Raw genomic sequence first — 19,772 nt, forward strand, 5'->3', positions numbered from 1 at the left:
GCTTACAGCAGTAAAATTTTGGAAATATTCAACATTTTTTTTTCTCCATTACTATATCTTGTACAATAATGAGAATTGGTATGTGTAAAAGACTGTGCTTCTCCTATATGAAAAAATATTTCTACGATTTAAAAAAATTATTTACATTTCTTTTTTTTTCAAAATTCAGTTCACTATACAGTGATGAAGCGTTTCCCACATAACTAAAAAACTATCCAACATTCTGGGATGAAATTTCTCGTGTGTATTAATGCATGTCATATCTACAATATGATGCAAGATCACTTCTCTACCTCTGATAGATTGTCTGATAAAAAATAAATTCAATTTACAAAGTAGTCAAATATCAGTATTTTCTTCTAACACAAAATAAAAAAAAATATATTATTTATTAAGGAATGTAGTTGAAAGAGCATGATATTGTGAACATGAGTTTTAGCAATAAAATAAAAGAGAGAGAACATGAAAAGGTTAACAGGTTTATGAGTTATGAGGGAAACGCTTCATCACTGCACAGTGAACTGCACATTTTGAATTTTGAAAAAAAAAAAAAAAAAAGAAATATATATATATATATATATATATAATTTTTTTAAATCGTAAAAATATTTTTTTCATATAGCAGAAGGACAGTTGTTTTACACATACCAATTTTTATTATTGTACAAGATACAATAATTGAGGAAAAAAATATTGTATATTTCTAAAAATTTTACTGCTGTAAGCTGTACCTAACCTCTTAACCAGGATTTCAATCCGGGCCCGCTAGTTTCAGGGTCAGGCAAGCTAACCGTTACTTCACAGCGTTGGACTTCCATGTCTTAAATTACTTTGAATGCAATATGCATTTTGCCTATAAATCTGGGTTCTGGTGATATGTATATTATTCCCGTGTGTTCGTGGCTGTGAGTTGAATGAATTTGTGTGGAATTGCAAGTTGTTAGCGTGCAGATTTCCATTTTTTTATTACTTTCACATAATAGCACGATTAATCGAAAGTGCTATTGACGTCCGGATTGAATCTCATTTTAGATGCAGGCGTGATGGTTTCAGAGTGTTTCATCCAAGTTTACAACTTTCGAGAGAAAGTCGTATGAATGCCTTATAGTTGTAAGTCAAGGGCAGAGAATTCCCATCGCAAGGGCATCGACAAGGTGAGTCTGAATGGAGCGTGTGTTTGAGCCCCGAGTACTGTAACGAGCAAAAACCTAAGACTTTCTTAACTGGCGGGTTATCCGCTTTTTATATTAGCAAGTCGGAATAGCTGATAGGCAACATGTAGCCTAGCGTTTGCATCCTCTAATTATACCTATAATTTGCTTTATTCGTTCAAAAGGATTGCATACAACATGCATTATTTAGTAAACATACATCTATAAAATCACATTAGGGTAAAAAAAAAAAATTAGAGCCGCCTATCGGCTAAAAATTTTAATCGGTTAACCGGATGCTTTTAATCGATTAGTCGACCTGTTAATCGAATTTTAATCGATGTTAAAGTGTTTGTAAGTTTGAACAAAAGCACCTAATATTTTATTCTAATTCCATATGTTATAAATAGACAGTGTATGCGGGATGACTTAAGGGTATATGTACGTGAACGATCACAATATTATCAGAAAATGCAGGCTCTAAATTTCTAAAATTGTATAAGGAAATGAACGCACAATTGGACAAAAATTACAAGATACCACAACAAGACTTATTAGAACTTAAATATCTGATAAAAGTAGAAGAAAGATTACTAATAACATTTTTTAGAATTCACTTTTTACTTTAAATTAAATTCTCCAGAATTTGAAAATGTTCACACATATGTCATAGCTCCACAAAAATTAGAGATAGAATTCTGAAATTTTGTACACTGATTTAACATACATTTATGCAAAAGATAGACTACAATAATGCCCATTTCTTTGAAAATAAAAAAATTAGGTTACAAAACAATATGTAATTTTAATATATTTTATATAGGACAAATAAAAAATTAATTGTATTAAAATAAACAACTCTACATGTCAAAGAGTAGTCTACTTTTCAGAAATAAGTGTTTATTACATGCAGGAAAAATAATAAAGCTGACAGACCATAACAATGTTATGGTTACCAAATGATATAACTGCAGATTTTTTTTTGTTTTTTGTTTTGTTTTGTTTTGTTTTTTTTTTCATTACTTTGATAAAACTGATTTGAAAAATATTATTAGTAATCTTTGTTATACGTTTATCAGATATTTAAGTTCTAATGAGTCTTGTTGTGGTACCTTGTAATTTTTGTCCAGTTGTGAGTTTATTTCCTTATAAAATTTTAGAAATTTAGAGCCTACATTTTCTGATAATATTTGTGGTCGTTCACGTACATATACCCTTAAGGAAAAGTGAAGTTGCTTCGTATCAGAGTATATGGCACGTGCCATGTCGTCCGTCTTTTGAGTATCTGGCGAGTACACCAGCGTACAGAACGAAGGAACCCCGGTCCGTTCATAGTAACGTTGCAAGGAAATGTGTGCAGTTGTGTTATCCTGCAGGATAGGCGAAGACGATTCAGCTTCGACAACTTACGAGACTATATCGTCGTTTACTGCAACGCTAGTAATTCCATCAGTGATGACGAGGTATGTGCTACAGTGCGTTATTTTTCTTTTCATTCTGATTGTATGGAGATACAGTAACATGTTGACGTCGTCTGTTTACGTTTAAAACCTGTTCAGCCAATGGTCTGAATGAAAAAATTGTAACATATAGTAAATGTGCACCTACATTCAACGATAAGTCATCCCGCATCCAGTTATAAAGAACACACAATTTCACAAATATTTTTGTTGTTCGGTCCCGATACTGAATGTTATAGTCGTGTCGCTGTTATTTCCGGCGTGACTCCTCCTCTTTGCTTACGCCTTAGGAAGTGAAGGCTCTATAAAGTCTAGGTAGGTAGTATCGTTCGCCATTTTTGTTTTTTCGTTGCCGAGCTACCAGACGAGGAATCTATTTACTGCATCTATAATGTCGTAGCTCCTGTGATAATAAATCAAACGCACTGTAATTGAGCAAATAATTGGCGGCAAATAACGTCCTCGTGTACTTCCTGCGAAAGCCAACGAAAGAGCCAAAATGGCGGACAATTATATTAAGTATTTATCGAGCTTTAGGAAGTGCATAACGTCATCAGCAGCGAATGACAAGACGCACACGTTTAAATGTAGCCAACCTGCAACGTGATTGGCTGCCGGAAATAAGAGGACGGGACTATAGTATTATTTACATATGAGAATATTAAAATGTTTACCGAGTAGCTTGTGTCCGTAAAATATATTTGAAAAATTATGTCGAAGAATTCCGCCTACATTGTATTTCTCGAATCAGTCTTATTTCGCAAACTATATAATGATTTTTTTTTTCGGTTCATTATTGTCAGAACTAACCTTCAGCGTGCCACATTCACCGCCTATTAGGAATCACTAGCCTAGACCACAATGATGTCCACACCTGTGGAGTAACGATCAGCGCGTCTGGCAGTGAAACCAGGTGGCCCGGGTTCGAATCCCGGTAGGGGCAAGTTACCTGGTTGAGGTTTTTCCGGGGTTTTCCCTCAACCCAATACGAGCAAATGCTGGGTAACTTTCGGTGCTGGACCCCGGACTCATTTCACCGGCATTATCACCTTCATTTCATTCAGACGCTAAATAACCTGAGATGTTGATACAGCGTCGTAAAATAACCCAATAAAATAAAATAAAAACCACAATGATGATGATGATGATGACGACGATAAATTTCGTAAAACTGAGTCATTATGTGTACATAAAGTTTAAAGGTTCAGTAGTCAATATGAATAAGCGTAGTTAACAGAAAAACTTGTACTTGCTATTTGGGAAAAGGAAATTATACCAGAACAATGGAAGGAGTCCATAATTGTACCTATTTTTAAGAAGGGGGACTAAACCAACCGTGGTAACTTTCGAGGAATATAACTTTTGTTAACGTCTTACAAAATTTTGTCCAATATTCTTTTGAGAAGATTAACTCCGTACGTAGATGAAATTATTGGGGATCATCAGTGTGGTTTTAGGCGTAATAGATCGACTATTGATCAGATTTTTTGTATTCGACAGATAATGGAGAAAAAATGGGAGTATAAGGGTACAGTACATCAGTTATTCATAGATTTCAAAAAGGCATATGACTCGGTTAAGAGGGAAGTATTATATGATATTCTTATTGAATTTGGTATTCCCAAGAAATTAGTTCGATTAATTAAAATGTGTCTCAGTGAAACTTACAGCAGAGTTCGTATAGGTCAGTTTCTATCTGATGCTTTTCCAGTTCACTGCGGACTAAAGCAGGGAGATGCACTATCACCTTTACTTTTTAACTTCGCTTTAGAATATGCCATTAGGAAAGTTCAGGATAACAGGCAGGGTTTGGAATTGAACGGGTTACATCAGCTTCTTGTCTATGCGGATGACGTGAATATGTTAGGAGAAAATCCACAAACGATTAGGGAAAACACGGAAATTTTACTGGAAGCAAGTAAAGCGATCTGTTTGGAAGTAAATCTCGAAAAGACAAAGTATATGATTATGTCTCGTAACCAGAATATTGTACAAAATGGAAATATAAAAATTGGAGATTTATCCTTCGAAGGGGTGGAAAAATTCAAATACCTTGGAGCAACAGTAACAAATATAAATGACACTCGGGAGAAAATTAAACGCAGAATAAATATGGGAAATGCGTGTTATTATTCGGTTGAGAAGCTTTTATCATGTAGTCTGCTGTCAAAAAATCTGAAAGTTAGAATTTTTAAAACAGTTATATCACCGGTTGTTTTTTATGGTTGTGAAACTTGGACTCTCACTCTGAGAGAGGAACATAGGTTAAGGGTGTTTGAGAATAAGGTGCTTAGGAAAACATTTGGGGCTAAGAGGGATGAAGTTACAGGAGAATGGAGAAAGTTACACAACGCAGAACTGCACGCATTGTATTCTTCACCTGACATAATTAGGAACATTAAATCCAGACGTTTGCGACGGGCAGGACATGTAGCACGTATGGGCGAATCCAGAAATGCATATAGAGTGTTGGTTGGGAGACCGGAGGGAAAAAGGCCTTTTGGGAGACCGAGGCGTAGATGGGAAGATAATATTAAAATGGATTTGAGGGAGATGGGATATGATGATAGAGACTGGATTAATCTTGCTCAGGATAGGGACCGATGGCGGGCTTACGTCAGGGCGGCAATGAACCTTCGGGTTCCTTAAAAGCCATTTGTAAGTAAGTTAACAGAAAATGTTAATGTTAACAATGTTAATGAACAGTGTTTATGAACGTACTGTTAGTTACGAATACCACTATCGACGGTGCTTTTTGTCTATTACTGTACATTAAAGCTGGCTTATTGGCTAATCGTGCGCTGTCTTGATATACTTCCAAGGTGTTGCATAAATCCGTGTAGCCCAAGAGTATTATTGCGCACTTCAAGTTTAACATTCCTTCTTTTGGTCGTTGTTATGCTTCAGTATAAGAACCAACGTAATGTAAACAAACATTGTTCGAAATGTACTTCAGTTAACACATGTCAAGGATGTAAATTGTTTGACCATGTCAAGAAAATTCGTATCGGACATGCGAAATCTATTTCTTTGGACGAATGTTTTAGCTTTGCATATTCGATTAATTAAAGTGTTTCTCATTAAAACTTATAGCAGAGTTCGTATAGGCCAGTTTCTATCTGATGCTTCTCCAATTGACTGCTGGCTAAAGCAAGGAGATGCACTATCACCTTTACTTTTTAACTGCGCTCTAGAACAAGCCTACACAAGGTTTGCGCTCTCCGAGCCGGCTCACAGCTCATGAGCGGAATGCAGATATTAGCTGCGCTCTGTATAAGGGTGGACTGGAGGAAGGGGTGATCTCGTACAAAATATACACAAAAGGAAATACAGTACTAGTAAGAGTGTTTATAAAATTAATTCCCGTTCAGTGTTTGCAAAACTATCTTGGACTATTATTAATTAATAAAGAAATATTTATTTTACAGAAATAATAGAAATTCTATAGCTAGGCCTACTTAAATGTACAATATCATTTTGTTATATTTTTATTTATCAGTACATCTAAACGAGGTTTTATGCTGTTGGCAGCTGAAAGGAATAGTAGCCTACTGATCGTAATGAAACATCAGTTACAGAGTTCGATGTCAGCCTTTATTAAAGTTGATTATTGGAAACAGTTGTTCACAAATGAAGGGTACACGGGAAAAACGATCAAGGTCCACCAAAAATCGAAATTGAGTTAATAATGTTATCTTACATTGGAAAGGAAGTGCTATCATGTGGTCTAGCTAGTAATAAGAAATAATCGTTCTTGACATTCCACTACGTCAGTTTCTATTAAATACACACATAACAAAGTATTAAGTGCTTAAATTTTAATATTCGTTTTTCTCGAAACTTTCTAAAATGGACCTTGATCGTTATTCCCGTGTACCCTTCAAATATAAATGTTGAGCCAAACATAGCAATCATTTTCACAGCCAGCCTGTGTAGTCGTGGATTTTATTGCTAATGTTTAGTCTTGTAAAACTCAACTAGGCTAGTAGTATTATTCAAACGACCTTTAGTCCTTAGGTCACATTGAAGATCAATAAGTTCGAACTGTAAATCGTTAAATGTTAAATGTTATGTTCCATCTTTTAGATTCCTCCATACTGTACTGTAGCAGTAGGTAAGCAACGTGAAACAGTTACTGAGAATAGGCCTAAACACTGCATTCCACTAGATAACTGAGTGGTCGTTTCCCTCTCCTCTACCTATAGCAAGTCTATGTCATTCTGACGTATCTTCCTCTCCGTTTGGGCGAGCGGTAAACACAGCTCTCCCGCTCCAAAGGAGCGTGCGCTCTCGTTGAGCGCTGTTTGTGCAGGTATGCTCTAGAATATGCCATTAGGAAAGTTCAGGATAACAGAGAGGGTTTGGAATTGAACGGGTTACATCAGCTTCTTGTCTATGCAGATGACGTGAATATGTTTGCAGAAAATCTACAAACGCACTGCCTCCTTTCTGGGACTTATAAAATATCTGTGCAACAAAACCTTTTTCTAAGACTGTACGAATTGAAATTTAGTTATCACTTTGAGAGTCAATATCTTCGTTGTCAAGTGATCGGATTAGAAACCATTCAAACTACATTTCAATCTAGAGTTATATATCTGTGTTATCCCTGAATAGGCTATTAAAGTTTGAAGTATTTTATAACTTGTGCTGGACATATTGGAGATTTATCTTTCGAAGAGGTGGAAAAATTCAAATATCCTTGAGCAACTGTGCGCATGATCAGAGGACGTGCGACCTGGGTCACAAGAGAAGGACTACCGGTAGTTGAAGTAATGAAATTAATTTTGTTTCGTTGTATGTCTGATCATGCGCACAACAGTAACAAATATAAATCACACAGGGGAGGAAATTAAACGCAGAATAAATATGGGAAATGCCTATTATTATTCGGTTGAGAAGCTTTTGTCATCTAGTCTGCTGTCAAAATGTACATGTAAAAATAAGTACATGGTGTTATCAAAAAAGTAGAACTATTGTCACTGTTTACAAATGAAAAAAAAATAGTTTTTGAAAACATGTTCGAAATATTGTTTTTTCGACCCACCCGTATCTCTTGTAACTGTTGATTGGAGCTGCGTTCATTGGGATTGCAGTGATAGAGGGGACGCTTAACTTTAAATCCTAGAAACAGCTAGGCCATTCAAAAAGATTTTTTTTTTACAAATATTTGATCTTTATTGATTTAAAGAGTAATACACCCTACATCATCCAGCAACAGTTGAGAATTGTGCACCAATTAGTTACTCGTTTTCAACTTGATGAAATCTTGAAAATGTAAGGTTTTTTATTTTGTTTGAAAAAATTATAAATTCTCTATAGGGACTAACAGTCATCATATACATACCAAATTTGCATTAAAAATTAGGATTTCCTATTGTTAATCAACAGTTACAAACATTGTTAGTTTCTGTAATAATTTAAGGCCAGGGGAGCATTTTATAAGAATTATAAGGTACCCAAACTTCCTGGCAACATTTTATATACATTTATTTATATCAGTCCACCCGTCTATGTCTATTTTTTATTTTAGCTATTTTCAATCATTACTAAAACTAAAATACAGGCGATGCGACTTAGAGAATTTTAACGACGATGATGATGATGATGATAATAATAATAATAATAATAATAATAATAATAATAATAAGTAATCACGAACGTAATTTCATATTAACTGGTCGCGATATGACCCAGATGTCAATTTAAAATAATGATAATAATAATAATAATAATAATAATAATAATAATAGTAATAGTAATAAGCAATCATGAACGTAATTTCATATTAACTGGTCGCGATGTGACCCAGATGTCAATTTAAAATAATGATAATAATAATAATAATAATAATAATAATAATAATAATAATAGTAATAGTAGTAGTAGTAGTAGTAGTAGTAGTAGTAATAAGTAATCACGAACGTAATTTCATATTAACTGGTCGCGATATGACCCAGATTTCAATTTAAAATAATGGTAATAATATTAATAATAATAACAGTAATAAGTAATCACGAACGTAATTTCATATTAACTGGTGGCGATATGACCCAGATGTCAATTTAAAATAATAATAATAATAATAATATTAATAATAATAATAGTAATTAGTAATCACGAACGTAATTTCATATTAATTGGTCGCGATATGACCCAGATGTCAATTTAAAATAATGATAATAATATTAATAATAATAATAATAGTAATAAGTAATCACGAACGTAATTTCATATTAATTGGTCGCGATATGACCCAGATGTCAATTTAAAATAATGATAATAATAATAGGGCCTAATAATAATAATAATAATAATAATAATAATAACGAACGTAATTTCATATTAACTGGTCGCGATATGACCCAGATGTGAATTTAAAATAATAATAATTATAATTATAAATTAATAATGATAATACTAATGATTAACTTACAAGGACTACATCCTTTAACCTTCTCCGTTCTTATCGTTCTAAGAACCTTGAACCATCATTGGTCAATCTAAAGCAGCGGAACTCCCTTGTCAGGATGGCGCAAAATCGCGGATTAAGACAACACAGAATAAACACATGCAAGTGACACATAATTATAGCAGATAGATAACTGAAATTTCCGCGGATTTGAAGCGGGTCCGTTTGAGTTGTAGTCGGGAACGCTATCACTTGCTACACAGCTGTGAACTCAATCCATCCCAGTCAAGTTCACCTTCAGTCCGGTCTCATTAACCGCTCAATGACCTATTGGAACCTAGGTCTTCAAGAATGTAACGAGGAAGACCCGTTTCCTGCACATGAATTTCAGAAAGCCCGCGGGTTGCTTGGATAACTCTAACCTTACTCCATAGCAACCCTTGAAATGCCACGGCCGAAGTCCATATCTGGACCTTTTTTCTTATGCTGACCTCTACCTACTAAATAAAACAACAGAAGACATCACTGACAGTAGAAAAACATCAATTACCTAAGCGAGAATCGATCTCGCGACAGCAGCGTTGAAATTACGTCTTAGTCGTTACGTACACCATGTCCAGAACCTACCATGCATGCTTCAGAGGAATTACAACTCACAATAATTGAGGGGTTGGCTGGAAGAACGGCGTAATTCGAATTACGGCGTTTATCCGTAAAATGGCTATATGCGTCCTTTGGCGGCGTTTCTACCAACCACCAATAGTAACATGCGTTACAAGAGCGGTATGTTGAAGTTTTCATGTTCGAGGAAAAGTTTGAAAAAGCGAAACGTAGTTGAGCTTTTTTAATTTCCGAGAATTAAAAGAAAACATACCGCTCGTGTATCGTACATTATTTTGTGCGAAGATCGTTTATTACATACATGAAAGAGGAATTTCTAATTAGTTGCAATGAAATCTCCATCCTGGTTTCTGTTCAATGACGGCAAATTTGCAAAACAAAAATACGTATCTTCAACATTGTTGCTTTAAAATATTTTCTGTGTTTACTATACTCCAGCAGGCCGTGATATACGTTTGTCTTTTTTTTTTTTCCCCCAGTCTATGATGAGTCTGGAATCTTGTTGATTTTTTCACGGCTTCCTTAATGTTACTTGCATCACGAATGCAGTAACTGTAGTGGAGTTGTAGAGTTTACTTAATTTTTGCAAATATTTAAAAACAATAATTAACAGTGCAATTTAGGTGAAATTTTAGTGGTAAGTTTCCAATTTATAATTATCACTATATTGAACGTCTCTAAAAATAATATGTTAAAAGCCTAAAGCAGTAAAAATCAATATGTCACTTAAGCGGTAAGAAGAGGGAAATTGTTATGTGTGTTAGGTTGGGAATACTGAATGTGTAATTTTAGACTTTCCGCGGATTGGTTTTGTGCGGAAACCAAGCAAATACGCACGATCTCGCACAAAATATTATGCTTCTACTCCCAATAGATTGCAATAGAGAGGTATTATTGAATTGCTTCCGTCTTCCATCTCACTACTGTGGTTCGAAGAGCGGTGAAGACAACTGCAAGGGTGTTCGCGTTGTCTAACGAATGTTCTGATCTATCCTATATTTCGCCTAATGGAAGCGAATATAACCTTTCTGATGTTGAAAGTATCGTGAAAATGAATTACAAACGGGAAAGCAGAAAGCGGAAACGGTTTAACAAACTATGAAAGAATAATCTAGCAAGCGACGACGAAATTACGGCAAAGCTTACACAAGTAGGTCAGGAAAAATGGTGAAAAAATACAGTATTACTATTTATTTTTGTCAGTGGAGAATGAATATAAGGCACTAATAATATAGGCGTATGGAGTGTTATAAAATGTTAGATCCAGGCTAGCAGTCAGTCATTTAGGAACGACGATATTTCTGACAAGTTAGCAGCAAAACATTTAAGCCAGTTGCTGCCAGAAGAAATATGAAATGTCTACAGAGGAACAAGCCATTTTCCATTGAGGATTTTGGGAAACTGGAATCAAAAACCAACAGGATACATTTCTTATGGGGTATTTGGAGAGAGGAACCATTAAGCAACGTCAAACAACTGCAAAACCACAGCACCGAGAATATTCTTGGGTATACGGTATCTTGAATTGAATAAATTCGTGCTAAAAAATGCGTATACATAAAATTTCGCGAGTTTAAACTTGCTATATTTTTTGACCTGAAAGCGCTTGAAACATAAAGTTGCTTTTATCAGCAGAAAACTCTTGTTTCGTGAATCAGCAGGTTTAACTGATGAGTGATGATGATCCTGTCAAACACGTGTAGCCTGCTAATAGCGTCACCAAGGTGACACATATTTTAACAACACATTTCACAACAGACTCACCTCCTTTATCATATTGTCAGTATTACATATTTATAGTTTATTTTCTTGAACTATTATTCCATCACAATACCTAATAACATACAAAATCATATTGTAATATTTATTTCGAGTCATCAGTATATTATCTTATATATATATATATATATATATATATATATATATATATATATATATATATATATATATATATAATTTGAACTGGTAATGGAAATTACGGGAAAACGGCTGAACGGATTTTAATAAATGACCCCTCATTTTGAAGCTTGGAACCCAAAGTTTTTCGGAAAAATAGTAGTTTTCAGTGAAATGTCAATTTTCCTACATAATTTTCCTATTTTCCAAAATCCATCTGTTGTCAGTTTTGAGAACTAATTTTATTGAGTCACGGCCGACTTGATTGAATTTCAGAACAAAACACACACTACAATAAACAATAGGCTATTACACGAAGGCCATGACCTGCAGGATTTCCGATATATTTAGAGCTCAATTCAATTTATTAAAAACTGATTCTGCAGTGTATAATTTTCTGAGTACAGCTGTGTATTGGATATTCAAATCTACGAAACTTGAGATGGTTTGATGACATCATTACCATTAGAAATTAAATATTATTATAGTTAATATCATGATGCGTCTATTTTTCATTAATTGTACATAATATTGATGCTATATTGATGATATGAAAGTGAAACGTTTTGAGGTTATGTAAGTAAATGTATAGAATATCTTAATTTAGATCTTCATTTCTATAATTTACTGAGTGACTGCTATATATAACTACAAAACTTAAGTAAGTTAATAATATTGCTATTAGAAATCAAATATTTTTATACTTATTAACCCAGTGGGGCTGGATCTTTTTCATATACTTAATATCCGTGTAGTGTCGATATTGATATGTGTCATTGTCTTCAGTATTGGCTCGAGAGAGCGCAAAAATTACAGTTCCTAAGGAAAGATAAAAAGGTATTACTTTCTGATAAAATAAGAGGCCTAGAAAATTTTGTAGTCTCCAGATATTTCAGCAAGATATCTTAGTAGGATGAAATGATTTTACGCTCTACATTTCAAGCTATACGAAAATGCTGTTGTTCGAAAGCTTAGCAAACCTGACATTTTTTTAATTTTTGCCTACAATCCACAATGACCTGAAATAGCTACTGCTATCGTCCTGACATTGATACTTGCGTTTTCGCGTTGAAACTCAAAAACTGAAGTTGGATAGGTTCAAGAAAAAGTATTTGGCCTAAAAAAATCCACTCAGAGGGAGTATGTTTCATTATTATGGAAGCAAATAACTATCAAAAAGACAAGTATTCTTCATTGAAAATAAATCTGAAAAATTTTTATTTGAACGTCTTAACGAACTTAGTTTGCAGCAGCATTTGTTGCACAAGCCACTAGTTTTATGGAAATTTGTACAAAATTAATTACAGTACATACAGGATATTACTTTAAACTGTCAGGTTGTGTGAGTTAAACCGTTCATAAATTGTTTTAGGCATCACACACAACACGACTAAGGATGGGCACACAATACTTTTCGTCGTGAAAATTCTTTCTTACAAGATGTGAGTTAGCCTACTTGGCTATTCCAATTTAGTTCTCTGTCCATTAATAATCCAAAATTTTTTTACAGTGTCGCTATAATTAATATTTTCCAGCAAGAATTGAAATGTAACAATGACCAACAAACTATTCAAGATATATATGGTAAACCATCAATATAAGAGCGACCATTGTGGTTAATAGAGCCTTTTAAAGTCACAGGTGTAGTTCGATCGGTTGCGCTCGGGCTTGGGTTCGATTCCCGTTTGGGCTGATTATCTGGTTGGTTTTTTTTTTCGAGATTTTCCCAAACCGTAAGGCGAATGTCAGATAATCTTTGGCGAATCCTCGGCCTCATCTCGTCAAATACCATCTCACTATCATCAATCCCATCGACTCTAATGTAGTAGTTAATACAGCGTCGTTAAGGCTATGTATCTGTGAAATTTCTAACTTCTTCCATTAATTAATCTGAAACTTTTAGCACATATTTCTTACAATGTGTACATGCAATACACAATTTTCATTTTGATATTCCAATTAATTTACTTATTAATTTTTTAAATACTGAATTAGGGGAGAGTTGGGTGGTATCGGACATCGGGTAATATCGGACAGTGCGTTTCTTTCATCTACCACAAGATTTTATTTTATTGGATTATTTTACGACGCTGTATCAACATCTCAGGTTATTTAGCGTCTGAATGAAATGAAGGTGATAATGCCGGTGAAATGAGTCCGGGGTCCAACACCGAAAGTTACCCAGCATTTGCTCGTATTGGGTTGAGGGAAAACCCCGGAAAAAACCTCAAGCAGGTAACTTGCCCCGACTGGGATTCGAACCCGGGCCACCTGGTTTCGCAGCCAGACGCGCTGACCGTTACTCCACAGGTGTGGACTCCTACCACCAGATGATAGTACCTGAATGACATGGTTACGTTTCTGTATGCGACATCACAGAAACGTAACCATGTCATGTCATTCAAGTACTGTTATCTGGTGGTAGATGAAAGAAACTATCTGTCCGATATTACCCGATATCCGATACTACCCAACTCTCCCCTATAATTGTCCTAATTTTGAAAGTTTACATATTTTTCTTTAAATTTATATTTTGTTTATTCCTGATAGGTGTATGTAAAATATGACACATGGTTTTCATATTTTTTTCAATTACTTTTTGAGAAAAATATTTACTGTTTTAGTTGTTAGCTTTTTAAAACTTATCATATGCTCAACACATAATAATAATAATAATAATAATAATAATAATAATAATAATAATAATAATAATAATCATGTTTTATTGTCACTGGCAGAGTTAAGGCCATAAGGCCTTCTCTCCCACTCAACCAACCCTAATCAATACAATACATATTTAAATTACGAATAGTTACACTACACTTAAAAGGTTCTCCAACAATATTCTTCAGCTATGTAAGTTTTAACGACTAGTAGACTACATTATTGTAATTAATTGAGTTGATATATAATTAATTAAGTTGATATGTAATTAATTAAGATGATATGTAATTTAGTTGTTATGTAAATAAATTAATGTGATATGTAATTAATTAAGATGATATGCAATTAAGTTGGTATGTAATTAATTAAGGTGATATGTAATTACTTAAATTGGTAATAGTTGGGTGAAATAGAAGTACTTATAAGTTAGATTTACTTTGCTTTTGCTTATAGTAGGCGTTATTATAGAATAGTTTTTATTTATAGTCCTAGGTTTATTGCATCTACTATTTATAGATTTACGTTTATTTTATTTTATTTCATTTACGTTTATTTTATTTTATTTCATGTAATTGTAATTATTCTATATTATATATCACTGCCACCGGGTGTATACCAAATTGTAGTGTTAATAAATACATACATATTTATTTAAATTTAGATAAACCTATAAGGTAAGGTAAAGTAGTAACTTAATTTTTGAGCTAATTTAATTCCATCAATTATAATTAATTTGAGATATGAGATAGATTTGAGACATGGTGATTTCAATATTTTTAAGAGCAGAAGAAAACACATGTGTCAGTTTAATTCATATGCTTTTGTGGACTTCTGTACAAAATTTCACTGAGATTGGAAAAAGCTGCATTCATTAGAGCAGCGTTTCTCAAACTTTTCTGAAGTGGGGACCACTTTTTTAACTCAGAACAGTTCCGCGGACCACCTTACTCTTGTTCCCTTCGAAAGCAAATCTATCATTTATGTAGCATATTTTAATACCAATATACTTACATTTTAATGTAGAAATAATTAATTAAAATTAATTTAATTCAATTAATTTTATATTAGTATTAACTAAGTTAATGCTAATAGAAGAAAATTTCTTATTTAGTCATCTGTAAAAACAGAAATAAAAAAAATTAATGCAGAAACATGCCCGATTTTCAACAAGTAAATATATAATTTTGCATGTTCTATTATTTGTGTACGACGTACAGTACGTGCCCATTTCAATGTGCATACTGGGTGTTGCCAAACTGTAAAGAAAGTCATGAAAATACATGAAAAGGTTCGGTACTTTGGTCCTGTTATGAATTCGGGTGGTCCCTAACTGGGTTACAGGCACGACGGCAGATGTGCAGGGAAAAGATAGCGAGAAACCCACGTTCATAGTGCTTTAAATCCCTCTTTTGTTACTGAGAGTACAGTGGGAAGTCAATAGACGGGTAGAGTAAATACATTTCATAAAATATCAGTACTGGGAGAAAAAGTGAAAGGCGATTGCCATGTGTCATTTACAAACTCTGAGATTTTCAGCTATAGTGTGATACGCAATTCGTTTCAATTTTATTTTTTCTTCTGTCCTTTTTGAAGGACCACAAGGGCAGACCTCGAGGACCACGGGTGGTCCGCGGACCATAGTTTGAGAAACGCTGCATTAGAGCATTTTTAATATTACAAAATGTTGAAAATTGGAAAATCGAAAAAACGAGTATCAAAAGTACAGCATGTAAGCCTATATGATATTTATATACTGTCGATATCCTTCCTTCTTATACAGGTTTACCACACACATGTTTCTCCTACATAACAGCGTGAAGTGTGAACTGAATGAAAAGTAAAATTAGTCAGAATGAAGAAGAAAGTCTGTCAGAATGACAGCTGAGTGTCGTTTAAAGGGCTGCAGTTCCACGCACGTGCTGGTCCCTTTAAATTCGTCCTGAGGGGTTTTAAATTATAATAGGACCAAAATAAGCATAGATATTTAGGAAAGCGAAACACTATTTTATTTTTTAGAGTTAAAAACAAAATTTCCGTTTTTTATTTTTATTTATTTATTTATTTATTTTTTCACCAAGCAAAAGAATAGAGCCTTTAGACTTGTATATTTTAGGCTGCACTTGAAATTTCGTGCTATGTGTGAGCGTGTTGGGATTCACATAAACAAGTCATCACATCTGCAGAGGTTGGAGTAGCGATGAGTGGATTACGTTACGAGTAAACACTTGTGATTTTTCTCGTAACCTACTGAACTACTTCTCTTACTATAAGTGTTGTCCTGAACTGCGATCGTCTTCCATTTCCCTAAGAAACACTCGATGTACGTAGCCGTCAACACTGTCAGAACTGCTGACCCAAAATAAATTAGCCACGTGCTTGTATTTTTATTTTAAATTCACAAATAACTAACAGATAATCAGGTTACAATTAACAAGATAAACTGGCAGACACTAACTGACCAGCGACTTTCTCAACACATCTTCTACCCGGAGGGTATCGAATCACGTTTCACCGAGGGATGAGTTCGTTGAGGTAACTAACCTGAATCTGCTGCATCCATAGGACCTCGCCACCGGTTCGAGATCTGTGTCCGTACCATCGGTCGACATTGAGAAAGGCACTGTCACACACTAAGTCATGTCTGCAAGGCACTGTTTGATGCTCGTGTCACGAAGATTGACTGGCGCGAGTGTGCTTGGGGTCCCGCCAACCACTTATATAGCTCTAGGAAGTGACGTCTGTTTTCTGCTCGCACCACCTTTCAACTGCCGCTCGTACTACTCACACGCCTCCTCTCCTGCACCTTCCTTGCAATTCGGAAGTGCATTACTGAGTCAGCCGTAGTGTAACTCATCAAAATTAAGTTCGCTTATCTATGAAATAATTGCTGTTATTTTCCTTTACGTGATACGTTTTCCCTATGGTTGGCTGAACATGACAAACCTGTTTCCATGAAATGTTACTAAGGGGAGAGGATGGTATTTTTTAAAACTTTTTTCCTATTTGATGTAAAATATTAATTTTTTGTATGTGGAGAGCTCATAGCTGTGGCAACTCAACCAAATAAAAATATTTTGAAAAAAAATTGAGGGCCCAAATTTGAAGAAAAAAAAAACCAATGCAGGATTGTGCTAAAACCGATATATCTAAACCGTTTTGATAGATAGATTCAAACAGTTTTTTGCAATGTATTTGAAAAAGCATTTTCTACAAACTGTCTGTAACAGAATTTTTATATTAGTCCCTACGTTTGTAAAATAAACAATTAAAATTTAATAACAATTTTTTGATTTCCTTTCTTGCAAACAAACTGAAGTATTTTTAAAATGAAATCAACTAACAAAATTCTGTTACAGAGAAACGTTTCCTAATAGTCTAAAGAATGTGTGCTCTAAATTTCATGCGTGTATCTCTAATAGTTCAGAAATGATATCCATTTTTGTCCGGCAATGTAGAAAAAAAATTAAGTTACTGGAAACCGATAAAAGCGGGCTTGTGACTTAAAAATCCATAGCGCAATAAGTTTAAAAATGACGTCTCAATATCCGATAAGGGCACAAATACCCACAAAATGTTATGCAATGCATTCCAACACATCAAAGGGTATTTTAAAGAAAAAGATTTTTTTTTTTTTTTTTTTAATTTAACTTACCGGAAACAACAATAAAAGTGGGCGAGTGATTTAAAAATCCATAACGCAGGAAGTTTAAAAATGACGTCTCAACATCCGATAAGGGCACAAATACCCACAAAATGTTATGCAATGCATTCCAACACATCAAAGGGTATTTTAAAGAAAAAAAAAATTTTTTTTTTTAAATTTAACTTACCGGAAACAACAATAAAAGTGGGCGAGTGATTTAAAAATCCATAACGCAGGAAGTTTAAAAATGGCGACTCAACATCCGATAAGGGCACAAATACCAACAAAATGTTATGCCATGCATTCCACACATATCACAGAGTATTTTAAAGATTTTTTTTTAATTTACTAATTTTTCACCAAAAAATACCATCCTCTCCCCTTAAACACTCCAGTGTTCAGTATTGACATTCACCATCCTTAATCAGGGTTGGGAAGTTACGCGTAAAAAATTATTTCTTAGCTTACGCTGCGGATAAAATTCGTAATTTGTCATTAAGTTTAAAGAATGTAATAAATTCTAAATTGCTGAAATATAGAGTTGCCAGATTTTTTAAATATCAAAGAGAAACATTTTACTGCAGTTGATGTACAGGGACATCATTTTATTTTTACTTCAATTTTTATTGCACCTGAGTTTTTGAATGTACTTCACTCCTACCCCTTCTACTAAGGAAGTTCCAACTCTACACAGAACCAAGACCGCAGATAGTAAGCAGTACTGAGTTACTGAGTATAGTACGTTGCAGAAATATGTTCGCGTTTTCCAGTGACGAAAGAGCTTTCAATATCGAATCATATTTTCGCACAGGTACTGTCCGTTTGCCTACGTCGCATCCCGATTTTCCCCACCTGCTTCTGCTCGCCCCTCTGTAATAGCTGGGCTGTCTTAGCTCTTTTCTGAAAACATTAATTTCTCTTAGGAATTGGAAGTTTACGTAATATTATACAGCTGTTTAATTTAACTTAAATAAAAGGGCCTCGTTAAGTAATTAACTGTCACGTGATTTCCTCCCTTTCTACAATCCTGCGGCATAACCACTTGGACGGACAGTAGATAGCATGTCTGAGTAATTTTATATTTTCGGGTCGGGCAGAAGTGAAGATTGAATTTACAGTACGTAGAGTAGGTACAGAATTATTTCAACATGAGTTACTAGTACGAAGGACGAAACTGGCAATTGGAATTAGATGCAGTAGTCTATAGTGCGATAATATGCACAAAAGAACTGAAGCCTGTATCGAAATGAACGGCCACCATTTTCAAAATTGTGTTTAAATATTCATATTATGATTATTTTTCAATTTAACTTCTTTCTCTATATTGTACGCTAATGTGCTGTAGACAGTATAATATACACTGCATAATGAATACGTTCGCACGGATAACTCACTTCGTGAGTAAAAACACTTATTCTTAATACAGTACTGTACTTTGATTAAAGAAAAACCTAATGAAAATTATCAAACTCAAAATCGCGATATTTCCTAGTTTACGTAAATGGATGAACTACTTTTCTTCCTTCCTATACCTAGTAGAGTGATTTGTGTTTTACGCCAGTATCATCGAACTCCAGTCTTGGAGGGGGGAGCAAGCGATGTTTCCGGTTCTCTAAAGGTATAGACAGGTTAATATTAAAAATGTTAGTAAAAATAAAATGATGTCCCTGTACAAAGCTTCTACAAAAGACCTTTCCGGTTTCGAACACATGTAATTTACGTTCTAAATCTGAGATGCATGAAAATAGTACCAATGGAAAGAGAAAATAAAAAAGTTTAGCTTCTTACCTTAAAGATGTTCAATGTGTCTCCTCTCTTGGTAACACGACACACATCAAGCATAAGCTTATAGTCGAATTCCACGTAGGTACGCGGATTTTCCGACCCCCAGATTCTGAGGTTATGTCTGTTCACCACGGTTGCCA

At 34.3% G+C, this 19,772-nt stretch overlaps 2 protein-coding genes across 2 annotated transcripts in view; one reads left to right on the forward strand and one right to left on the reverse strand.

Annotated features, from left to right (window-relative positions):
• The window catches only part of LOC138714741 (facilitated trehalose transporter Tret1-2 homolog), a 92,130-nt gene extending 75,168 nt beyond the window's left edge, over positions 1–16,962 (reverse strand). Inside the window, exon 1 of the mRNA XM_069846848.1 lies at positions 16,746–16,962. The gene's annotated coding sequence lies outside the window, so the exon portion shown is untranslated. The remainder of the gene's footprint in view (positions 1–16,745) is intronic.
• The window catches only part of mip40 (Myb-interacting protein 40), a 166,336-nt gene that overhangs the window by 59,688 nt on the left and 86,876 nt on the right, over positions 1–19,772 (forward strand). The gene's annotated exons all lie outside the window — the stretch shown is intronic.

This window comes from Periplaneta americana, chromosome 15 (genome assembly GCF_040183065.1).
Source record: "Periplaneta americana isolate PAMFEO1 chromosome 15, P.americana_PAMFEO1_priV1, whole genome shotgun sequence".
NCBI lineage: Eukaryota > Metazoa > Arthropoda > Insecta > Blattodea > Blattidae > Periplaneta > Periplaneta americana.